The 23,698-nt window shown below is 43.9% G+C and overlaps 1 pseudogene; it reads right to left on the bottom strand.

The window, feature by feature from the left end:
* LOC138083440 (pregnancy-associated glycoprotein 1-like) lies at nt 1-22,263 on the bottom strand (annotated as a pseudogene).
* Between the last annotated feature and the right edge of the window lie 1,435 nt (nt 22,264-23,698).

The raw sequence follows: 23,698 nt of genomic DNA, 5'->3' as shown, positions 1-23,698 counted from the left end.
CTACCATCTTATTTGGGTTTCTCGTACCTTGGACATGGGGTATCTCTTCATGGCTCTTACAGCAAAGTGCAGCGGCTGCCCTTTACCTTGGAAGTAGGGTAGCTCCTCTCGGGTGCCACCCCATATTTGGACGTGAGGTAGTTCCTCTCCCCCGTGCTTCTGCACTGCCATTGCAGCCGCCGTGTATCTGCACCACCATCGCAGCTGCGGCGACCAATAATTCAACAATGTACTGTTTCTCGTATTGTATCTGTTATTGTGACAGAATCATATAGATGTTAACAGGTAAAAGCAAGACAATAATTAAAACTAATGTTCTGAATTATGGCTTTCAGTGGCTAGAAAAAGAGGTTCACGCATAACATATACAAGTTTAATTGAAACCCTGCTGTCTTAAATCTTGAACTGAAAGCAAAAGTTTCTACCAACTAATTATATTCCTTTTTATTTTAAATTTTAATGAAAATGTGTACTTCCTCCTCCGACCACTGTAAAGCCTAGAGGTAATGACAACTTGATAACAGTGACTATTCTGAGGTCTAACATCTAGCTTCTGAAAACATTTCTCATCAGACGATCTTAAAGAGATGGCTGATTTCAGAAGTGGGTAAAGAAATGCTCAAAATAATCTTGGGAATCTTGAAAGACTAGAAAGCTGAGGGACTTCAAAGACCTACGGGGCCTGGACAGAAAGTTTAGGAATCCAAACAAAAAGGCCAAACACCTATGAGTTTCTTGGGCAGAATGATGTTTCTGCTTCTCAACACACTGTTTATGTTTCTCATAGCATTCCTGCCAAGAAGCAAATGCCTTCTTATTTCATGGCTGCAGGGGCATCCACAGCGATTTTAGGAGCTAAGATGAAGATATCTGCCACTGCTTCCACCTTTTCTCCTTCTATTTGCCATGAAGGATGGGGCTTGACCCCAGGATCTTAGTTTTTTAATACTGAATTTTAAGCTGGCCGAACATGTCCAAATGTTAATAGGCAACATCTAATTTGTCACTGTGATAGACTGCTAGGGCACTAACTCACCATTCTGAGCACTGAGAAAGAAAAATATTCATCAATATTTATGCTATGTTTGTTTCTATTAAGCATAGGTTATGTAACTACAAACAGTTCCAGGAAAACCAGCTAGACTGTCCCTTCTGGGGGTGATGAGAGAGTGATGGAGAGCAGCTATAATACAGATGAAGCCTCACTCACTGACCTGCAGCTCACCTCCTACTGTGGAGGTCTAGTTCCTAACAGACCAAGGACTAGTACTGGTCCTGACACACTATGCTGATATTGTGGACTCCTGGTCTAAACCCAATAGTGGGACATTCTGTAGGAAAAACCACCCTGCTTCCTCCCTGTTTCTGAATAAATAAATATCATTAAAATTGGGAGAGGAACAGTTATTTAGTCTTAAAGGGGAAACCAAAGTGCAACATATGAGTACATTCTTTCAATAAACTGTGAAAAGACATCTGCTTTTTGAGAATCAGGGGAATTTGTACATGGATTGAATATTAAATGTTCATTTTATTGGAAAAAAAGTGCATTTTTTTTCTCATATCCTATCATTCTACCATGAATACTCGTTATGTACATTTTTCTGAAACGTTCATCTTGTCCCTAAAATACTTCAGGAAGCAACCTAGAAGTCCGTCAGCAGACAAATGGATAAGAAAGCAATGGTACATATACACAATGGAGTATTACTCAGCCATTAAAAAGAATACATTTGAATCAGTTCTAATGAGGTGGAAGAAACTGGAACCTATTATACAGAGCGAAGTAAGCCAGAAAGAAAAACACCAATACAGTATACTAACACATATATATGGAATCTAGAAAGATGGTAATGATAACCATGTATGCGAGACAGCAAAAGAGACACCGATGTATAGAACAGTCTTTTGGACTCTGTGGGAGAGGAAGAGGGTGGGATAATTTGGGAGGATGGCATTGAAACATGTATAACATCATATATGAAACGAGTCACCAGCCCAGGTTCAATGCATGACACTGGATGCTTGGGGCTGGTGCACTGGTACTCTGATATTGTTCCTCTCATCTATGTAAATGAAACTATTTATATGGTGATCTGCCCTTCTTCAAGATTCAAGTTAATCATTTTATGGCCCAAGATAAACCATTTGGTGTAAGATTATCCCAAAATACTTCTTATGGGTCAGGGCCCTGGTGCCATTCTGAGTTCTGAGACATTCCTTTCTTTCATTAACAGGCTGCTTGTGACTATACAACATCCAGCTGAAGACTAGTAGGGGGTGTACTCTTTCTGCCCCCTTCTGATGCCTATGTCAGAAGCTTTCTCTATCTTCTTTATACTTTAATAAAACTTTATTACAGAAAAGCTCTGAGCGATCAAGCCTCATCTCTGGACCCGGATTGAATTCTTCTTCTCCGGGGACCAAGAATCCCAGCCTCGTGATTCAACAACAACCTTTCATCTTGGGGGCTCGTCCGGGATCCTTCAGGACAAGGTAAGCATGGTTGGAGCTCTAGTTCTTTGTTCTCTTAGCAAACACGTTTTCTGCTGTGCTTTACTAACTCTGCGGTGTGCTTGTGTGAATGAATGACATGCCCTGCACGAAGCAAGTGAGGAACCCTGCTCTGAGGTTCTATGGTGATCTCATACAGGTTATGGCAGAAACCTGTCAGGGGTTTATACCGACCTGTCAATGCCAAGAGACACCCAATGACTCCTTTGGGAACTGACCAGAAATTGGCAAAGCGTGTGGACCAAACTCTCCTTTCTCGGTCAAACTTTTCGGTCTCTCTGACCATTTCATAACTCGAAATACTAACCTAAACTATCGGATCATAGACTTTCAAGGGACTTATGATCTATACTGTTACTGTGTACTGTGGCTTAGGTCCCAAACTTTGAATGGTAGTCAAGAAAGCGGCTAGCCTCTCTAGGAATCGAAAGTTCAGAAGCTAGATGGAGCTCTAGCCCCAAGAACATCTCAGAGGTTAAAGGGTATTCAGATTGGGACTGCAATGGAAATTTTTCCTTTGGTAACGCTGGCTCTTAGTGGACCAGAGGAGGCTCTCATACTGGTGTGGTGATGCTTGAAAAGGACATCTCAGCTTCATGTTCATATTGGTCTTATTGTGGTCAGGAATATACTCAGAGTTGTGCACAGGCACTCAGGTGATGAATGTTCCCACCACCCCCCCACCCCCGCCCCCAGCGGTCTTAGCTTGGGAAGCATTCCGAAGGTTACACTGATTGCACCCCAGGTGGCATCAGAGGCAAGCAAGGTTAAAGGTGAAGAGCTGGATATCAGGTAGAGATGCTATCAGGTCTACCCCTCGTACATCCCCACCCCATCTCAGTGAACCGGGAGGGTCGAGAACAGTGCCTGCGTCGGTAAGGGACAGACTAAGTCCGACCAGGAAGGAAAAGCTTTTGCTGTAAAATCTGTCTACACCCCCATCTAGAGCAGGGAAGGACGCCTCCAGTAGGAAAATGGCGCTGGTCGCTTTTTTTCTCTCTTACAGATGGGAGCTAACAATTCCAGCCTCATTCTTTTGAACTGTATCCTGAAAAACTGGGATAGATTTTACTCCCAGGGCTTAAAGAAGACACACCTAGTCTTCCTATGTGATACTGCATGGCCACGGTATCCATTGGAGGACGGCGAACGGTGGCAGGTTGGAGGGTCTCTTAAGTATGATACTGTTTTACAATTAGACCGGTTCTGTAAGGAACAAGGGAAAAGTGATCTTAAAAGATAGATTTCTCACTCAGTCAGCTCCGGATGTCCGCCGTAAGCTACAAAAACGGGCGTATGAACCAAATCAGTCTTTAGATACTCTGTTACAACTGGCTCAGATAGTCTATTATGGTAGGGAACATGAGGGAAAGAAAGAAAGGCAAAAAAAAAGACAAAGGAAAAGGCGGAAGCCTTTGCAATAGCTATGAAAAATGCTCTTAAACAGTCAGAGAAAAATGCCCAGAGGGACCCAGGTGAAAAGGGATGAGCTTGCTATTACTGTGGAAAGGAGGGGCACCTCAAACGGGATTGCCCTCAGGCATCTAAGCCGCCCCTGGCTCCATGTCGGGTCTGCAAATGACCACACTGGAAGAGAGACTGCCCTAAGAGGCGTAGGTCACCGGGGTCGGACTCTCAAGAGAATCAGGAATGAAGGTGCCCGGGGGTCCCCACACAAGCTCCCGTCCTAATTACACCTGAGGAACTCTGGGTATTAATAATTGTGTGGGGCCAATCCATCGATTTGCTTTTAGATACTGGGGCAACTTACTCTGGGTTTACTGAAGCCCCTGGCCCACTTTCTTCCTGATCCACTTCCATAATGGGACTGTCTGGATGAGCCAAAGGGCATTATTTAAGTTATTCTTTATCTTACAACTGGGATTCTCTGCTATTTTCATATGAGTTTCTGATCGTGCCAGAATCTCCCTCACCCCTTTTGGGGAGGGATATACTGAGCAAGGTCCATGCCTCTCTTCTCATGAATATGGAGCCCTCCCTTTCTCTCCCTCTAGTTCAACAAAATGTAAATCCTAGAGTATGGGCTGATGGAAAATCTGTGGGGCGAGCACAAAATGCTATTCCTGTAGTATTCAAGCTCAAAGACCCACACTTATTTCCACATAAGAAGCAGTATCCACTCAAACCTGAGGTTAAGGAAGGATTAAAACCCATCACTGAAAATTTAAAGGAACAGGGACTATTAATTTCCTGTAACAGTCCTTGTAACACTCCTATTTTGCGTATAAAAAAATCAAATGGTAAATGGAAACTAGTTCAAGATTTACGTATAATAAATGAGGCTGTATGGTGGTACCTAATCCTTGTACTCTATTGTCTGAAATTCCTGAACGAGCCAAATATTTCTCAGTAATTGATTTAAAAGATGCTTCTATTCAGTGCCTTTGGCAGAGGAAAATCAATTTCTATTTGGCATTGCAGACCCTACGCAGCCAGCTTCTCAATTAACCTGGACAGTTTTGCCCCAGGGATTTTGGATACTCACTTATTTGGACAAAGTTTGTCACGAGATCTACAAAATTTTAATAGCTCTGAAGCGGTGGTGTTACAATATGTAGATGATACTTTGCTCTGTGCTGAGACAGGGGAAGCTTGTTCGCGAGCCTCAGAAGATTTCTTAAACTTTTTGGCAGGCTGTGGTTACAAGGCATCAAGAGAAAAGGCTCAGCTTGGTCAACAATCAGTTAGATATCCAGGCCTAAACATATCAGAAGGGACTAGGGCCATAGGCCCTGAGAGAATTAAACCTATACTAAATCACCCCTATCAATGACTTTGAGACAACTGAGAGGATTTTGGGGAATCACAGGTTACTGTCACATTTGGATTCCAGGTTATGGGGAACTTGCCCAGCCTTTATATAAACTTATAGCTGAAACTCGGCAGGCCCAAACTGACAAACTGGTTTGGTCTGCAGAAACTCAAAAGCCTTTTAAGGTTCTTCAGACTGCTCTCCTGCAAGCCCCAGCTCTGAGCTTGCCCACAGGGTCAGAATTTAATTTGTTTGTCACTGAAAGGAAAGGTGTGGCCTTGGGAGTTTTGACGCAACCCCGAGGGCCTCACCAGCAACCTATTGCTTATCTAAGCAGAGAATTAGATGTAATTTCACGTGGGTGGCCCCAATGCCTAAGAGTAATTGGGGCAGTGGCTTTATTAGCACCTGAAGCTTTAAAAATAATTAATGGATGAAACCTTACTGTACTGACTTCTCATGATGTGAGTGGAATCTTAAATTCTAAGGTTAATATTTGGATGACAGACAGTAGGCTTCTTAAATATCAGTCATTGTTGTTAGAAGGACCAGTCACTAAACTTAAAATCTGGGGAAATTTAAATCCTACCACTTTCCTTCCTGAGAAGGAAAATGAAACACCTGATCACGATTGTTCTCAATTCCTAACTTTAAACTATGCAGCTAGGGAAGATTTAATGGATACCCCATTAGACAATCCTGACATGGAAATATTTACAGATGGCAGTTCTTTTGTTCGGGATAGAAAGCATAAAGCAGGTTATGCCCTGGTGACTGCTGAACAGGTTTTGGAAGCAAAATCTCTCCCCCAAGGAACCAGTGCTCTGTTAGCGGAGCTTGTGGCTCTGACCCGAGCTCCAGAGTTAAGCAAAGGGCAGCGGGTAAATATTTACACTGATTCTAAGTATGCTTATTTGACTTTACATGCTCATGCTGCAATAGGGAAAGAAAGACAGTTTAAAACAGCAAGGAGAGAACCTATTAAGCATTTCAGAGAGATCGAGAGACTTTTAGCTGCTATATATTGTCCTAAAGAAGTAGCTGTTATGCATTGCAAAGGGCACAGCAGGCATGGAAGTAAAGTAGCCTAATCAGCTGGCTGACTGTCAAGCCAGAAAAGTGGCACGTGAGGAAACCCCTTCACTGCAGACGACTTTGATCTGGACAGGTCCTGTGGAACAGGAAAAACCAAAATATACTGAGAAAAAATTAGAAAGATATAAAAAAAAGAGGAACACAGATTACTGATAAAAGATGGTTACAGTCTGAGGATAGACAATTAATAATTCCTGAAAATGCTCAATGGAAAATTCTTAAGGGTTTGCATCAGAGTTTTCATTTGGGTACATAGAGTACTTACCAAATGGTTTCTCATTTGTATGAAGGTAAAAATGTAATGAAAACTTAAAAAAAAAAATTATCAAAAGGTGTGAGGTTTGTCAGAAAAATAACCCAAAGACTGAAAAGCTAACAAAATCTGGATTATAACGCAGTGGGAAGTATCCTGGAGAAGACTGGGAAATTAATTTTACTCATATTCCAAAAGCTAATGGATATTCTTGCTTACAAATTTAGGTACATACTTTTACCGGATGGATTGAGGCTTTTCCCTGTCGTAGTGAACACGCTAAGGAGGTTATAAAGATTTTAATCCATTAAATTATCCCCAGGTTTGGGCTGCCATGAAGCCTTCAGAGTGACAATGGCTCCGCCTTTAAAGCTGCTGTACCTCAGGGGGTATCTAAAGCTCTAGGAAAAGAATATCGAAAACTGACCTTTTCCAGTCCTGTGGCCACTGCTGAGTTTTCCAAACTTGCTGGCATATTGAGTGCAGCACTTTCACAGCATCATCTTTCAGGATTTGAAACAGCTCAACTGGAATTCCATCACCTCCACTAGCTTTGTTCGTAGTGATGCTTTCTAAGGCCCACTTGACTTCACATTCCAGGATGTCTTGCTCTAGATGAGTGATCACACCATCGTGATTATCTGGGTCGTGAGGATCTTTTTCATATTATTCATACCCAATGCTGTACATAGATACCTGATATGAGCACAAATGTTACTCATTTTACTAAACACATCAACAAGATGATTGGGGCCATGGATACTCCTGAAGCCTCAATTGCCTCACTTTGGGAGACGTTAACTAGATCCCCATGGTGGACAACTATCTTAATTACAATAATTCTGAGTGTTTTGTTTTTAATGTTTGCTCCCTACCTCTGTAACTGTATAACTAGATTTGTTTCTAGCCACATGAAAGCTTTCAAGTTACAAATGGTTGCTCAAACTCCTGCTACTGCTGCAGCTGCCTCCAACTGCTATTTGGGGCCCGTGGATCAGATATCCTCAATATGAGGATTAGGAGAAGATGTTGCCTCGCCAATTTAGGGACAACGCCCCTTCTCAGCTCAGAAGCAGTTATGGAATGAAAACAATGCCCATTTCCCCTAGGTAACATAATTCTCCTGAAAGAAAAGGGGGGAATGAGAGGGTAATAGGCAGGAACGCCAGGGGTCTCTTAGCGGAGGAAATAGCCTGCAAGTGTCAGACATTTTTATCTTTCTTAAGCGGCAGGAGGAAACAAACTAGCAATATTTTTTCCTTCTCTATACAAATTTAAAAGAAGGTTTCTCTTAAAATTCTGTGTTGCCATAATGACACCTGGCTTCACCTGAAGTTAACGAATGCCTTTTTCTTATGGAAATGTTATCTTAAGCTATGCTAATATACTATGCATTTACTTCAAACTCTGTCTTCAAGTCAGTTCCGCCTTTTGGGCTCAGAACCTACTTGATAAACCAGTATTTTATACTCTGATATTGTTCCTTTAATCTATGTAAATGAAACTATTTATATGGTGATCTGCCCTTCTTCAAGATTCAAGTTAATCATTTTATGGCCCAAGATAAACCATTTGGTGCAAGATTATCCTGAAATACCTCTTATGGGTCAGGGGCCTGGTACCATTCTAAGTTTTGAGACATTCCTTTCTTTCATTAACAGGCTGCTTGTGACAATATAACATCCAGCAGAAGACTAGCAGGGGGGTACTCTTTCTGCCCTCTTCTGATGCTTATGTCAGAAGCTTTCTCTATCTCCTTTATACTTTAATAAAACTTTATTACACAGAATCTCTGAGCGATCAAGCCTCGTCTCTGGCTCCAGATTGAATTCTTTGGGGACCAAGAATCCCAGCCTCGTGATTCAACAACAACCTTTCACCTTGGGGGCTCACTAGGGCGCCCAGCTGCAGCGTCCTGTAAGCCCTCTCCTTCAGGAGGTAGAGCACAGTCTCCCTCCTTTTGTTCATCATTGGCAAAAAATATGATCTGCATAGAAGGTGGAGACCCAACACCATCCACCGCTATAGCCCCTCCCATAGGCTATCTAACAGCCTCATGATGGGGGGCCAGAACATTTCTAATCATATTCCACAAAGCAAAAGCATTTACAAGCTCATGCAAAGTATAATAAGTTTTTAGCTGTTTTCCTAGGTTCACTCAAGTATCTAAATTAGCAGTGCCCTTTTCTGGAAACCAAGGGCATTGTTCTTGTACAAATGAAAAAAATGACTGAATATTGGATTTCGTAAGTTTAATTCCTCTCTTACTTAATAACTGCAAAGTTACTCCTGTAAAGAGCTCTCTTTCCTTTGACTCACTGTTACCCATGTCAGAAAGTTTAAGTTTTATAGAAAAGTCTGCCTTGTAAAAGTTTTTACCTTTGGCAAGGGGGGGTCTTTGTTTTAATACTAAAAAAGCAGGTTCCCTTCAACCTTTAAAACACTTCTCACTCCTACTCACCCTGTCTATCCTACAGGGGGGTCTGCAGCACCCTGAGTGGGATCCTATCCATCCGTAAAACTCAATACTGCGCCGGGGGGGGGGGGGGGGGGGGGGGGCGGTCAATACGGCTGATAACCCTAGTTGCTTTGAGGGACCTACCTTTGAAAAGCCTGTTCCGGGCGCCACTTGCTGGCGTCCAGACTCAGTGGATCCAGGGAATTCGAAAGGGAGATGGAGTCGGCGAGGAAAGACTCATTTACTCAGAGATATAAAGAGAGATTAGGAAAGAATAGTGTAGTAGGAAAATTAGTGGAGAAAAGAGGCTGAATAACTTGGTTTATGTGGAATACCAATAAAACCTCGAGACAAGAGGTTTGCACCACTTACGTAGGCCACAGGCATCTTTCCGTTCTCCCAAAGAAGTGGAGAAACGAAGCCCTCCCCCGTCAGATCTTAGAAGCCCAGGCATAATTAGCAGGCTTGGTGGGCATCCATGCTCCAGATGGGAATTCAGCTTGAAAATGAGAGAAAGAACTACAAGAGGAGACCAGTCTTTCCCGGAACTGATCCGTTTTCTTTATTTTCCAGGTTTGCTTATATACCTTTTGTTATACATAGAGACAAATGGAAATTACAAAGTCATGCGGGGCTCAGCAGTCCTGACCTTTATCAAAATCAGGAGTTTCATATAAATGTATACTAAAGGTCTTAGGTGGCTTTACATCATCTTCTGGCCAAGAGGCCTGCTAGCATTTTATGACCCTTTCTTTCTGATAACGGTCAGTCAACCAGAAAACCTATTTTCCAGGGGTGATTTTTCCTAAACCAAGCGCCACCCTCTGAAGGTACCAGATAAAGTTGCATTCCTATAGGGTGAGGGTGAGGGGGTTATAATGAAGAAAGGAATTTACTTAGCCTAAGATTTAACATGATTAATATCAAAGGTTAATATCTATTTCTCCTATATGCTAGTTATATATGTATATTAGGGCAGGGGATATGGAGACTTAGCAGCGAATATTCGCCCAACAAATGAAAAACCCTTCACCAATATAATTCCTAATCAACCCACTATACTACACTAATAATTTTCTAGCTTCTCAAAAGAATCTGTATTTAGAAAGTTTAAAGCATCTCATGCCTCTAATGGTTGGGAGGCTGTGAAAAATCACATGTGGCTGAACGAGCCTGTCAGGCAGGCTAGAGAACTTTCAGAGGTGTTTGTGAACTGAAACAAACACTCTTGTCAAGCCCAGGAATTTTATTAGCTGGAACCCGAAGTAATCTCCTTTTCCGAGAGAGGTGGTGGGGGACAGCCCCCCATAAAGTCAGAGGTGTAGGTGAGAGCATAAAGCAGTAAAGTAAGCAGACTCGGGTTTGGGGGTAGATGCTTGGGAACAGGGGGTCTCCTGAGGCTCGATCCCTCCTTTGCATATGCTGAGCCTCCTTCCTCATGACTTTTGCCACGGGTGGAGTTCCTCAAACTGGATCCTGGCAGGTTACTAAGGCAACTGTAGGTAGTTTAAACATGAAGGGCCAAATGGGGAAAGATTCATTTAACAGGCTGAGATTGAACCGTACAAGTAGCCATAGTTGTTGCTATGACAAGTAGCCAAAACAGCTACTTGTTGCTATGCTGGACATATGGGAAACTGACAAGAGAGCAAGAGTCTTTACGATTTTCCTTGCAGTGTGATTTCAGGAGAGTAGTTGACAAGGAAAGGCTGACTGGTAAGGGTGAAGAAGGGAGTAATCTGAGCAAGTAATCATTAGCTCTTGTGTAAGCCCAGAAAACAGAAGCATCGGCTCAGTCAGAGTTCTGGGTCAGGGTTCAGAAATGGATGTTATTTGGCTTGAATCAATATTTAGCCATGGGGATGACAGCCATAACCTCAAAACAGAAGATTTCCTTCTCCCCAGGTGGCAGAATAATTCATATTTGTTGCAGATTCAGAAACCCAGAAAGCCCTCTCAGGGCCATTTGCTCTTTGCAGGCACACATGCAACCTAGAAGGTGGAATTATCACCATGGTATTCATTTTCCAGATGAGAAAACTGAGGTTAAGAGACTTGATCAAGCTCACACAGCTAAGCACATGAAAAGCCAAGCACAAACCCAGGGTAACAGTGCTCAAATTGTGTGTTTTTGCTCCACACCCACTGGGAGTGGTGGGTGGTGATCTGGAAGAAATGCTTAGGCAGAAAAAAACAATATTCATGTTTAAATAGAAGAAAGTAAGGAAAACCACTAGAACATTCAGCTATGACCTAAATCAAATCCAATATGGTTATATAGTGGAGATGAAAACTAGATTCAAGGGATTAGGTCTGTTAGCCTGAAGAGCTATGGATGGAGCCTTGTAACATTGAATGGGAGGTGGTCATCACAACCATTCTCAAGAAAAACAAATGTGAGAAGGCAAAGTGGTTGCCTGAGGAGGCCTTAAAAATAGCTGAGAAAATAAGAGAAGTGAAAGGTAAAGGAGAAAGGGAAAGATATACCCAGTGGAATGCAGACTTCCAGAGAATAGCAAGGTGAGATAAGAACATCTTCATAAGTGAAAAGTGAAATAATTAAAGGAAAACAATATAATTGTAAAGATCTGTTCAAGAAAAGTGGAGATACCAGAGAAACACTTCATGCAAATATGGGCACAATAAAGGACAGAAAAGTCAAAGACCTAACAGAAGCAGATGAGATTAAGAAGAAGTGGCAAGAATGCACAGAAGAACTATACAAAAATTGTCATAATGACTGGGATAGGAATGATGCTGAGATCACTTACATAAAGCCAGATATACTGGAGTATGAAGTCAAGTGGGCTTTAGGAAGCATTACTACAAGAAAAGCTAGGGAAGATGATGAAATTCCAGCTGAGCTGTTTAAAATTACTAAAGAATGGGGCAGAGTACATCATGAGAAACACTGGACTGGAAGAAACACAAGCTGGAATCAAGATTGCCGGGAGAAATATCAAAAACCTCAGATATGCAGATGACACCACCCTTATGGCAGAAAGTGAAGAGGAGCTAAAAAGCCTCTTTATGAAAGTAAAAGAGGAGAGTGAAAAAGTTGGCCTAAAGCTCAACATTCTGAAAACGAAGCTCATGGCATCCGGTCCCATCACTTCATGGGAGATAGATGGGGAAACAGTAGAAACAGTGTCAGACTTTATTTTTGGGGACTCCAGAATCACTGCAGATGGTGACTACAGCCATGAAATTAAAAGACACTTATTCCTTGGAAGAAAAGTTATGACCAACCTAGATAACATATTCAAAAGCAGAGACATTACTTTGCCGACTAAGGTCCATCTAGTCAAGGCTATGGTTTTTCCTGTGGTCATGTATGGATGTGAGAGTTGGACTGTGAAGGCTTAGTGCCGAAGAATTGATGCTTCTGAACTGTGGTGTTGGAGAAGCCTCTTGAAAGCCCCTTGGACTGCAAGGAGAACCAACCAGTCCATTGTGAAGGAGATCAACCCTGGTATTTCTTTGGAAGTAATGATGCTAAAGCTGAAACTCCAGTACTTCTGACTCCCGCTCCCTGTTTTCTCTGCAGACAATGCTGGTTCTCCTCCTGTGTCCCCACAATCTGAACTTTATTTTAAAAACTTTATTTTGTATTGGGGTATAACTGACTAACAATATTCTGAATTTCATGTGGACAGTAAAGGTCCTCAACTGTATGTATCCGGGTATGCTGGTCCCAAAGATACGCCTCCCATCCAGGTTGTCATATAACTGAGCAGAGTTCCCTGTGCTACAAAGTAACTCGTTGTTGGTTGTCCATCTTAAATAGACCAGTGCCCACAACATGTTCTTGAAGACTTAACTCAGGAACTCTGAGAAGCCTCCTTCATCCCACACTCACCCTCTTTGGCCACTCCCGCTTGGTTGGATAACTTACTCTGGTTCCCCATCCCCACCAGTCAGTCCATAGTCCTCATAACCCCCAGTAAGTCCCCAGTGCCCCAGTGCAGAGCACCCTGGGATGCCATTTGCATGGAATCCAGTGCAGTTTTGCCCAGAACCAAGCAACTCTACACATGGCTCCATAAGTTTACAGTTTTATAATTCCTAAAATTCCCTTCCTTCCTCAAAGTCTTCTTTGAGCCAATCAGCGAGCGCTGAACTCCCCTAGGGAGCTGACATGAAACCTCCACCCTGTGCCAGAGCTGAGCAGTCACTGTGCAGTCTTTATTCACATTAGCATGCAGGCTTCCCACAGAGGGGTCAGGTATCCCAACTCACAAAGGGGGCACCAGGCCAGAGCTAGGGGAAGATGCATCTGAGAACTAGGGTGACCATGTAAAATTTATCATCCAAACCAGGAAAACTGCGAGAAGGGAAGGGAGACCGTTTATCCCTATGGTGGGAGAGCACACTGGGAGTGTCCCCAGTCATTCTCCTTTTCATATGGCCTATTTCAGTGACCGCTGGAGCTGACTTTCGTGTTCATTCATCTGAGGGTTCAGATTGAATTGAAGCTCTTTGAGGACTGAGCACCATAGTGTTCCCCTCTCCTTGTGACTCCCACCATGCCAGCATGGTGTGGCGTCTCCACATTTGTTTCAGGATGATTAGTGTCCCAGACAGCCCTTTACTCTCAAGTGGTTGGTTTTGTGGCAGGCTCTGGCCCAGCCACAGGGCTCAGCAGCATCTGCAATAGTGCGAGATGGCCTGCAGAGGGCGCCCTCCTAGAAGCTGCTGCACAAGGGTTTCTGCAAGTTCCTATTTGAGAACCATCCCTCAGGGTTCTCCCCTCACCTTGAGGATGTAGGCTCAAGCTAGCACTGGGTATCTGATGCCGTTGATAGTGAAGATAATAGAGAGAAAGTTATTGAATGCAAAACATGAAACATAGTGTAGTTAGAGAGAGAGGGAGAGAGCTTAGCCCTGGAGATCTTTCTTTTGTGTGGAGACTGGGAGTGACCTTGGGGCATGACCCTTCACTCGGATCGCCAAGGTGTGGTGCCGATGAGCTTCTGGATATTACTGACTAGTTTTCTTGGGCCAAGGGTCAGTGATGTCCACAAGGGCCTCACAGCCACCAGAACAAGCAATAACCTTTCTTTTCATGGAGCTGCTGAGAGACAGTGTGACAAAGCAGGCATCAAGGCTGCTCTGAGTCTCCCCAGAGCTGCCCCCTTCCCGACTGTCTCCTAAACAGCCCTTCATCTTCTGTGCTGACTCTTTTCCTTTGCTCCCCACATGGCACCTTCCTTGACATCCTTGAATGCAGTACTTGAATACACCAGGATATTTTGTATCTTACACAAGCTGGTCTTCCTTCCTAGAAGTCCCCTCCCCTTTGACTAGCAAATTTCTTCTCATCTTCCAGATTCCAGCTTAATTATCATTGATTCAGGGAAGTCTTTCCCTGGTGTTTATCAGTCTCCTGTCTTGGTCACTTTCTGTTGACCCTTTCTCATGTAAGCTGCTGCTGCTAAGTTACTTCAATTGTGTCTGACTCTGTGTGACCCCATAGCCGGCAGCCCATCAGGCTCCCCCGTCCCTGGGATTCTCCAGGCAAGAATACTGAAGTGGGTTGCCATTACTTTCTCCAATGCATGAAAGTGAAAAATGAAAGTGACGTCACTTAGTCGTGTCCAACTCTTTGTGACCCCATGGACTGCAGCCTACCAGGCTCCTCCGTTCATGGGATTTTCCAGGCAAGAGTATTGGAGTGGGGTGCCTCTCATGGCTAGCATGTACAAAAGTCACAATTCACTATTTCGCCCTCACATCCAAGAAGGCAGATGCACGAGAAATGACACACACACATAGTCAAGTCACAATTGACTATGTGTGTGTGTCACGAGCGTGTACCAAAGTCACAATGCACTAGACAGCATTGTGTGTCATTTCTTGTGCATCTGCCTTCTTGGATGTGAGGGCGAGTTTTATTTTCATTGCCTCTCTAAAGTAACCTGGTACACAGTGGGTGCCCAATGCTTGTCTGGTTAGTGAGTGAATGAAGAATGTGAAAATAATGAATGAGAAACATCCAGAGAGCTGTATCTGGTGGGAAACAAATCATGGGTCAACCATGGAATGAAGCAGGAGATTCGCAGGGACAGTAGATTCTCATAATGGTGGGAGAGAGGGGCTCATCTGCGAGAGGGTGTCTCCCAGCACTGCTCCTACAACCAGCTCAGACCCTGAGACCCTGGCCAGGAAATACATGACTAGCTCACAGAAACTCCAAAGGACAGGTCAGCTGTTGTCTGAGCGTATCACACAGAATCCTGTCATTTATGCCTCTTGTCCTCAGGTCACTCCTGGATCCCCCATTCATGATTCTCTGTTCTGCCCCTGCCCCACTATGTGCCCAGGTACGTGGGGTGTCTTTTTTTTTTTAGTTGCTTTTAAGTCTTTAGACTCAGCCATCCTCTCTCCACTGCTGGATAGCTGCTCCCTAAGAAGACCAGTTTTCCCCATTTGCTTAGGAATTTCCCTGTCTTTAAACTGACATTTTTCTGTACTGAGAACTTCCTTGGTCCCAGGTAGCCCTGGACAGTTGGTCATCTTATAACTCTGTTCAGGCTGGTGTAATCCTCCCTGATCCTCGATTCAGCACACTGTAGAGTCCTCTAACCACGCTCCACACCTCACAGGGCAGTGGGTGCAGCCCTCTCCCAGCTGCACAGACCTCTCCAGACCCTTTTAGGACCCTGGTCAGAGCCCTGGTCAGAAGGCCTGGGGATTATGAACCCATGGTTGTTTGCGTATCTATGTGTTTATGTGTTTGTTTATATATGTGTTTGTATGTGACTCTAATTGTGCTTTTGTGTCTCTGACTACTTACGCATGTTTATATGTGTCTCTGTATATATGTGTTTGCTTGTGTGTTTCCATGTGTCTGTGTGTCTGTCTGTGTCGTTGCGGGTGGTGTATATGTCTATGTCACTATGTGTCTGAGAATCCATTTGTGTGTCTCTGCCTATGTCCATGTACAGATCTGGAGCATCAGTCGGGCTGACCCTCAGAGGGAGAGGCTCACCGGTCCATGTGTACAGGCCAGTCTCCCGCTTGGGTCAATGGTACTCAGTTGAGCGCTCCCTGGTAGTAGGCTTGTCCACCCCAACAAAAATCACACAGCCCTTCCACTGCATCGGTAGAGAGAAAAGAGGGGGAGATCTTTGGAGGACAGTAACAACAGCACTGTTGGAGACCTTGTGTTTGTGCTAGTCTACCCATCAAGGCCCTAATAAAGTCTCCATTTACAGATGCAGAAATCAAGGCTAGGAACGATTGAGAACCAGAGTGAGGTCAGTTACTGGCTAATGAGTGACACAGAGGAGGTTAGAAGCTGAATCACATGGCTGGGCTCCACCCACTATGTCTTTTGAAGAGGCCCAGGACTTCCTACTACCTGTGTGCTCAGAAACCCTCAGATGACAGGGTGCTGAAAAGTTTTTGCTTTCCCCTCTTCCAGCTTGTCATTTTTCAGGAAAATCAAAGCCTGGGAGTGCCAAGGATGTGGGTACAGGTCACCCAGAGTTTGCTCCACTGGCCTGTGACCTCTGCAGCTAAAGGGTCCCACACTCAGAGGGGACCCCACCTCTGTTCTCCCTGTCTTAAAATGAATACTGTTTCTTGAACAAGGGATCCCACATTTTGTTTTGTGTCCCACACTTTTATTTTTCACTGGCTCCTGCAAAGTGGGTAGCTGGTCCTGGGCTCCCAGTGGAATGCTAATGAGGAAGGAAAGATATCCACCATCCTTCTCCTTCCTTTCTTATCAAATTCATAAGAAAATCCTATTGCTTTTCCCTCCAATTTCTTTTGTGTTGTCTTCCTTTAGTCTTCCTCCTCACAGCCCCCTAGACCAAGTTACTAGTCTTGAGCCCAGGAGCAGGTATGTATTCCAATAAAACATTATTCATAAAAACAAGCGGTGGTGCCAGGTAGGGCCCTGGGGCCATAGTTATGCTAGGTTAGATTATCTCTCAGAATACTTCATTATCAAGTGTTCTATAATTTTCATGCAACTGAAAGCATCTCACAGCTAATTTGGAGAAAGGGATTGTCCATCTCAGACTTACTTGCTCAAGTAGAAGGCAAAAACAGGCTCAGAAATGGCACCTTGATTCTTCAGGTTGTCAAAGATGGGGATGGCTCCAGTGAAGGAGATGTTGAGGTAGTTCAAGCCCAAGACGCCATCAAAAGGTATACCCTCAAACCCGGATTCCGCCAGGCTTAGACTGAACGGCTGGTCAGTGCTTACAAGGTCCCCAATCTGTGGGAGAGAAGAGTGGTCCCACTTACAGATATATGAAGTGGGGCTAGGACTGGGCTGGGGTGCATTGCCATTACATCCTCAAAGAAGAATTGAGGCTGGGCTTTGTCTTTGGTGGACCTCAGACAGTTAGAACAAGGTTGGAGGGGAATTTGGGTTCTATTTGTGTGAGGCTGTGAATTTTAAAACATCTGCCCCTCTGAAAAACACCACCTGAGTGAGTCAAATTGGCCTTGTGTCTTCTGTCCAGGTGGGGCAACCAAGAGTCAGGCCATGACCCATTGGTGCCACCTTGTGGACAAAATGAGTCGAGAGCAAGATAGCCTTCTCTTTGGCATGATGTAATTAATGACAGGAATGGACTGCATTCTCTGTATGTAAGGAACTGTGGATTCTGCATCTGTCAGGGAAGATAGAAGCTCAAAACCCAATCTTACTTGCATGGTTCTTGAAATTATTGCCTGGGAAATTCACTTTTGGGGATATGTATGTATTTCTTTGAGTGTGTATGAAAGAGAAAGAGAGAGAGGGGAATTATTCAAGTACTTTGGAGAGGCAGGTCATAGGTTTTATTAGACTCTCAAAGGTCTCCTAGAGTGAGAACTCATTTATCAAGGTCTCTGACATCTCTGGCCTCCAGTTTCCAACTTTGAATACTTGAAGCCCTTGACTGCCCCCAGAGTGCCCAGATCAGTTTAATCATGTCCCAAACATCCCACAGCAAGTGCATTCTTGAAAAGCCAGCCCAGCTCCACCACATATCATATGCATGCCCTCAGCAAGGCCCTTGCTGTCTGTACCTCAGTTTCCTCATATGTCTCATGAGCTAATCAGACCACGTGCTGTGTGGGGTTGTTGCAGATTAAAGCAATTATTACCTGAAAGTGCCTGGAACAGTCTGTGAATATAAAAGGGGGTGCTTTTTTCCCGTCTTCTCACTCCTAGCAAAATGAACCTTGAACTGCTCATGGGCAGAGGAGCTGCAAGCCCACACCTCAAGCCACTCTCTGGGTTAGCTAATCTGTTTTCTCCTGTGTCACCACGGGCACTGCCTCCCCAGACACATGATCCTGTGTGTAAGATGGCCAATATCTATGGGAGTTAGGCTAGGAAGGGTCCTGCCAAATGGTCCTGCATCTCTTTTGCAAGCACTGGTCACTCCAAAGCCAGTCCTGACTCAGCTTCTGTTTACAGATTACCCGAACGGTGTCATAAGCAAGAAATCCCTTTATGCTCCCAGATCGATAGGCGATGCTGAAGGTCTTTTGGGTAGGCAGGAAGGTGGAAGACTTTTAATGTGTGAACCTAACTTGTGTAGCTGCAGACACAAGAGATGAGTGTCATCAGGTGCTAAGGGTGGAAAACAGGGCATCAGGGTAATTGAAAGATGGTCTGGGTAGGGGGTGTCTATACTCCCAACAGGCTGGACTGGGGCAAAATGAGGGCACCCACAAGTCAGATGAGCCTGTGTCAAAGATAACCTGGAATTCCTGAGGTGTTCCAATGGTGATGTTACCCATGTACAGCATCTACAGGGAGAAGGGAGTGGGTTAGTGCAAAACTGGCTACCCTCTGTTCCCACACTGCTGTCTCCCTCTGGGTGTCACATATCTCTTGAGATCACTTTCTCACCACTGTGCAGCTCACAGCCTTTGATCACAGTGGTGTCTGCATGTGATATATTTTCCTGTGCTACATTATATGCAGGATATTGATTCTCTGACCAGGCTTTGAAGTGATACCTCCTTCATGGCAAGCCCAGAGGCATATCCACTGGGCCTCCAGGACCGCTGGACACCCAGGGAAGTCCTGGTGCCTTCATTTGAGAACTCTGTAGTGTCTTCAAACCCAGCCACAGCACCCTCTTCTCCAGGAGGTCCTTCTTGATCAACCCCAGCCACTCCCTCCAAACTCAGACCACATCCAATCAACACCACACAGGTGACCCTTTCATTTGACATGTATTTACTCTTTGCCTATCTCTCAGGCTGGCATGGGCATCCTTGAAGACAAAATAAGCCCTTTTCTAATCTAAAAACAGTAAGCACTTTGATAGATTCTGATGGCCTTACATGGAATACGGGTTCCGTAACTTTTCACTGCTGTGGTTCTTGCATCTGTGGAAACTGAATTCCTCTGCCTGGGGATTAACAGTTGCTTTGCAGTTGGTTCTACCTTTTCATCAGAGATGATTCACTCTTCGTCTGTAACTGAGTGACTCCCTTAGTTCAGAAGGATCTGCTGCTGCTGCTGCTGCTAAGTCGCTTCAGTCATGTCCGATTCTGTGCAACGCCATAGACAGGAGCTCTAGGCTCCCCTGTCCTAGGGATTCTTCAGGCAAGAACACTGGAGCAGGTTGCCATTTCCTTCTCCAGTTCAGGAAAGTAAAAAGGGAAAGTGAAGTCGCTCAGTCGTGTCCGACTCTTAGTGACCCCATGGATTGCAGCCTACCAGGCTCCTCCATCCTTGGGTTTTTCCAGGCAAGAAGACTGAAGTGGGTCGCCGTTGCCTTCTCCTCAGAAGGAACTATCTCCATCAAACTAATGACACATCTTTGACACAGAAATTGATATTTACCTGCCACCTAGTAATTTCTGGACCCAGTCACCAAGATCAAGAGGTGAGGATGATAGAGCCTTCTCCTTTGGATGGGGCCTCTGTTGCCCAGGGTTTCTACCTCCTGCAGAAACCTCCTGGAGCCCCAGCCCCAACATCCCACCCCAGTGCTAGGCTAGAGCACCAGGGGGCGCTGTGGAGCACCATCTTCCCAAAACACTCACATCCATGATGTTCCTCAGGGGGTGAATAGTTATATTTGAGACACGAGAAGAAATCTGGGACAGTCTGTAACTATGTTCCTTCACGAAATTGTTCAGCATGTTTTTTTCACTGAGGGTTTTTCTCATGGTCTTCACTTTTGTTAGAGGTATTCCTTCATCGAGCTTTTGACAAAGAAAACAAAGAAGCAGCTACAATTAACTGTCAGTGTTAAGGTATAACTGTCATTGTAATGGCACTGTGTATTTTCCAATCATTTTCATGAGTCATCTTATTATCAGAATTTTATTCATATTCCATGGCAAAGACATAGGTTTGAATAAAGATTCTGTTCTGTAATGTTGGGTAGGCCATATGAACATGTGAGGTCTCAGTGTCCCTTCAGTCAAATGGTGGAATGTAATGATTCAAACCCTCCAAATAGAATATTTTGGGGATAGTGAAGTGGTGGATATAAGGTGCCTGATAAATAGGAGGTCTCAACACTGACAGCCATTAGCACTGCTGTTGCCATCCCACTGTATCCTTTTCATAGAAGCTCAGGGAAGGAGGCAGAAGGGGAATTCCTGTGCTCTTTTACAAGGGAGGAATTGAAATACAAGAGGTTTGTGAATTGGCTGTGGTCACACTGCTTGTCATATATAAAACAGTCTATAAATAACTCTCCCAACCTTTCTCCAAGTTGAAAGAGAAGAGATAGTTGAAAAAAGAATCCAGGAGATAGGGAACAAGTTAGGGAAATGTGGAGGCTCAAGAAGGAAGGATGAGTCAAATGAAAAATTAAAAGAAACAACACAGAGAGAAAAACACTCAGAGCCTTCCAAAGAGATGGAGAGATAAATGATAGTGATATAGAGATGCAGACATAGACATATACACACTGAAGTAGAGAGGGAGCAAAGAAAACATGCTAAATAAAAGGTAGAAAAGTGCTATTCCACAGGAGCACACCTACATCTGCATTGACTGTGCACTGAAAATTGCAAGGAGTTCCAATTTCAATAGGTCATGACATGACTGGACCCCAAGAGTTGTGCAGCTATGCAAATCGACATCAAGACCCTTGGGACCCACAGTTCCTATAGCAAAGTACTTATCAATAAGTAAGGTTTGAACTTTAAGATTGTCAGGGAAATATTCCATTCCCTTCTAAAACTGATGAATAGAATAATCAGATGAAAAGAAAAATCACAGAAATGAATATGATGTGGCTTACAGTCTGCATACTTACATGACTATGCAATCTGAGAAGGCCACCAGCCTGAGGAGCACAAGCCACTTCACACTTCTTTTCTGGCTCCAAGTACTCAGGAATGTTCAGGTTCTTAGCATGTAGTGGTGACCAGGAGCCCTTAGTTATATATGCTCTGACATGCCCAAGTTTAGCCCTTTAGGCCAATAATAGGTCTGAAAAAACACAAAGGTCTTGATAAAATCTTTACCTTCATCAGTGTCCTTGGCGAGTGTACTTTGAAGCTTCTCAGAATACAGAGAATTGAACTGTAATCTCTTCCTTGAAGTTTGGCTGGAAAATCAAACTGATCTGTATGGACATCTAAGAAGATGGGAAACCTTGCCTACTTGGAGGAAAAAAAAAAAAAAAAAAACGACTAAGAACATCATAAAAATGGATACCAAGGGCCACGCTCGACATTTGTGGTTTTGTGTCATCTTCCTAAGCACTTCATGAGGTATGCATTGCTATCTTCATTGGAGAGGAGATTGCTAGGAGGATAAGTTATCAAATGGCAAAGCGAAGACTTCAGGGACAGCCCAGGGACATACTGGCTTTAGGTAGTGGGTCTAATGGCAGACATCAGGGGCACCTATGATGCCTGTCTGCATCAAAGATTTAGGGCAGAGCAATACTTCAATTGCATGGTTTCAGCATTGAAAGAAATGCCATATGCATCCACGAGGAATTTTATATCACACACAAATGTACAAGGAAGAACTCTGTGCTAGGTTCTGGGTTAAAGCCTTCAAAGTCAAAGCTGATGAAGACAAAAGTGGTCTTTATCTTAAGAGAGCTAGCAGCCTAGTTCTCACAAAGTCATGGTCCCTGGAGGCAGGAGATATGATACTAGGACTAGGTGGCCATGTTTAATCCTGGGCCACACAGGTCTTACCACTGGGAGCAGCCTTTCCTCCACTTCACCCATGCTGGAAAGCAGGCCAATTGACCATGTTTTTAAGAGAATCAGAAGTTTGGATATTTATCTATAATCTACTGATTTTAATGTTAGCAACTAATATTTTTTTCCACCAAAAACAGTGGGAACGAAATCCACAGTGATTGGCTGGAATCAGCCTTGAGTCTCTGCAGGTATTTATTTCTTGCCTAGAGTTGGGAGTGCAGTGGGGACAGAGAGGAATTTAATTCATGTCGGTTGATTTTAAAAGAGACTGAATGCACACTGAACATGTGTGTTTCCTTCCTACTTATAAAGAAAGATCATCAGGGACATACAAACCAAGAAAATTTAACTGCTAAAGATAAATGGATATATTTCTGATATAATTTCCCCATAGAGTCTGTCATGAAAAATTTTGTCTGCCAAACCAAACATACAAAACAATAATTTAGAAATGTCTTCCAATCAAAGAAGACAAAACTACTGTGGCAGCCAAAGTAAAGACAATCGGTTTAATGACTCATCCAGGACTCCCAAGGCCTATTCCTGCAAGACATCTATCCATGCCTGTCCCTTGAGCACAACAGGAGCCTCTCCAGTTGTCAGGTGTGTTTAGATGGGGCACGGTCACTTAACCCTCATATTTGCATGTTGTTTAAATTCAGCTCTGGTGGTTAAATCCCAACCAGGGAAATATGATATCCCTAACAAATGACACACATATATGCACTTTGAACTATGGTGTTGGAGAAGACTCTTGAGAGTCCCTTGGACTGCAAGGAGATCAAACCAGTCCATGCTAAATAAAATCAGTCCTGAATATTCACTAGAAGGATTGATGCTGAAGCTGAAGCTCCAATTATTTGCCCATATGATGTGAAGAACTGACTCATTGGAAAAGACCCTGAGGATAGGAAAGATTGAAGGCAGAAAGAGAAGGGCAAGACAGGATGAGATGGATCAGTAGCATCACCAAGTCAATGGACATGAGCTTGAGTAAGCTCCGGGAGTTGGTGATGGATAGAGAAGCCTGGCATGCTGCAGTCCAGGATGATCCAAAGAGACGGACATGACTGAAAGGACTGAACTGAACTGAACAAATTGAGAACAAAGAGACTGATAAATTTAATTGCATCAAGTTGGTGACTGCTGCTGCTGCTGCTAAGTCACTTTAGTCGTGTCTGAGTCTGTGCGACCCCATAGACATCAGCCCACCAGGCTCCCCCATCCTTGCGATTCTCCAGGAAAGAACACTGGCGTGGGTTGCCATTTCCTTCTCCAATGCGTGAAAGTGAAAGTGAAGTCGTGCCCGACTCTTAGCAACCCCATGGACTGCAGCCTACCAGGCTCCTCCATCCACTAGCTGCCCATAACAACACATTACTTAAGTGTCTTTGAAATTCATAATTATGACTACATTCAGAGTCGAATATCTTCTAACAAAAAACAAAAATACTGCCCA

Source organism: Capricornis sumatraensis, chromosome 8, assembly GCF_032405125.1.
Source record: "Capricornis sumatraensis isolate serow.1 chromosome 8, serow.2, whole genome shotgun sequence".
Taxonomy (NCBI): domain Eukaryota; kingdom Metazoa; phylum Chordata; class Mammalia; order Artiodactyla; family Bovidae; genus Capricornis; species Capricornis sumatraensis.
The sequence above is the reverse complement of the archived record's forward strand: the minus strand, read 5'-3'. Positions and strand labels throughout refer to the sequence as shown.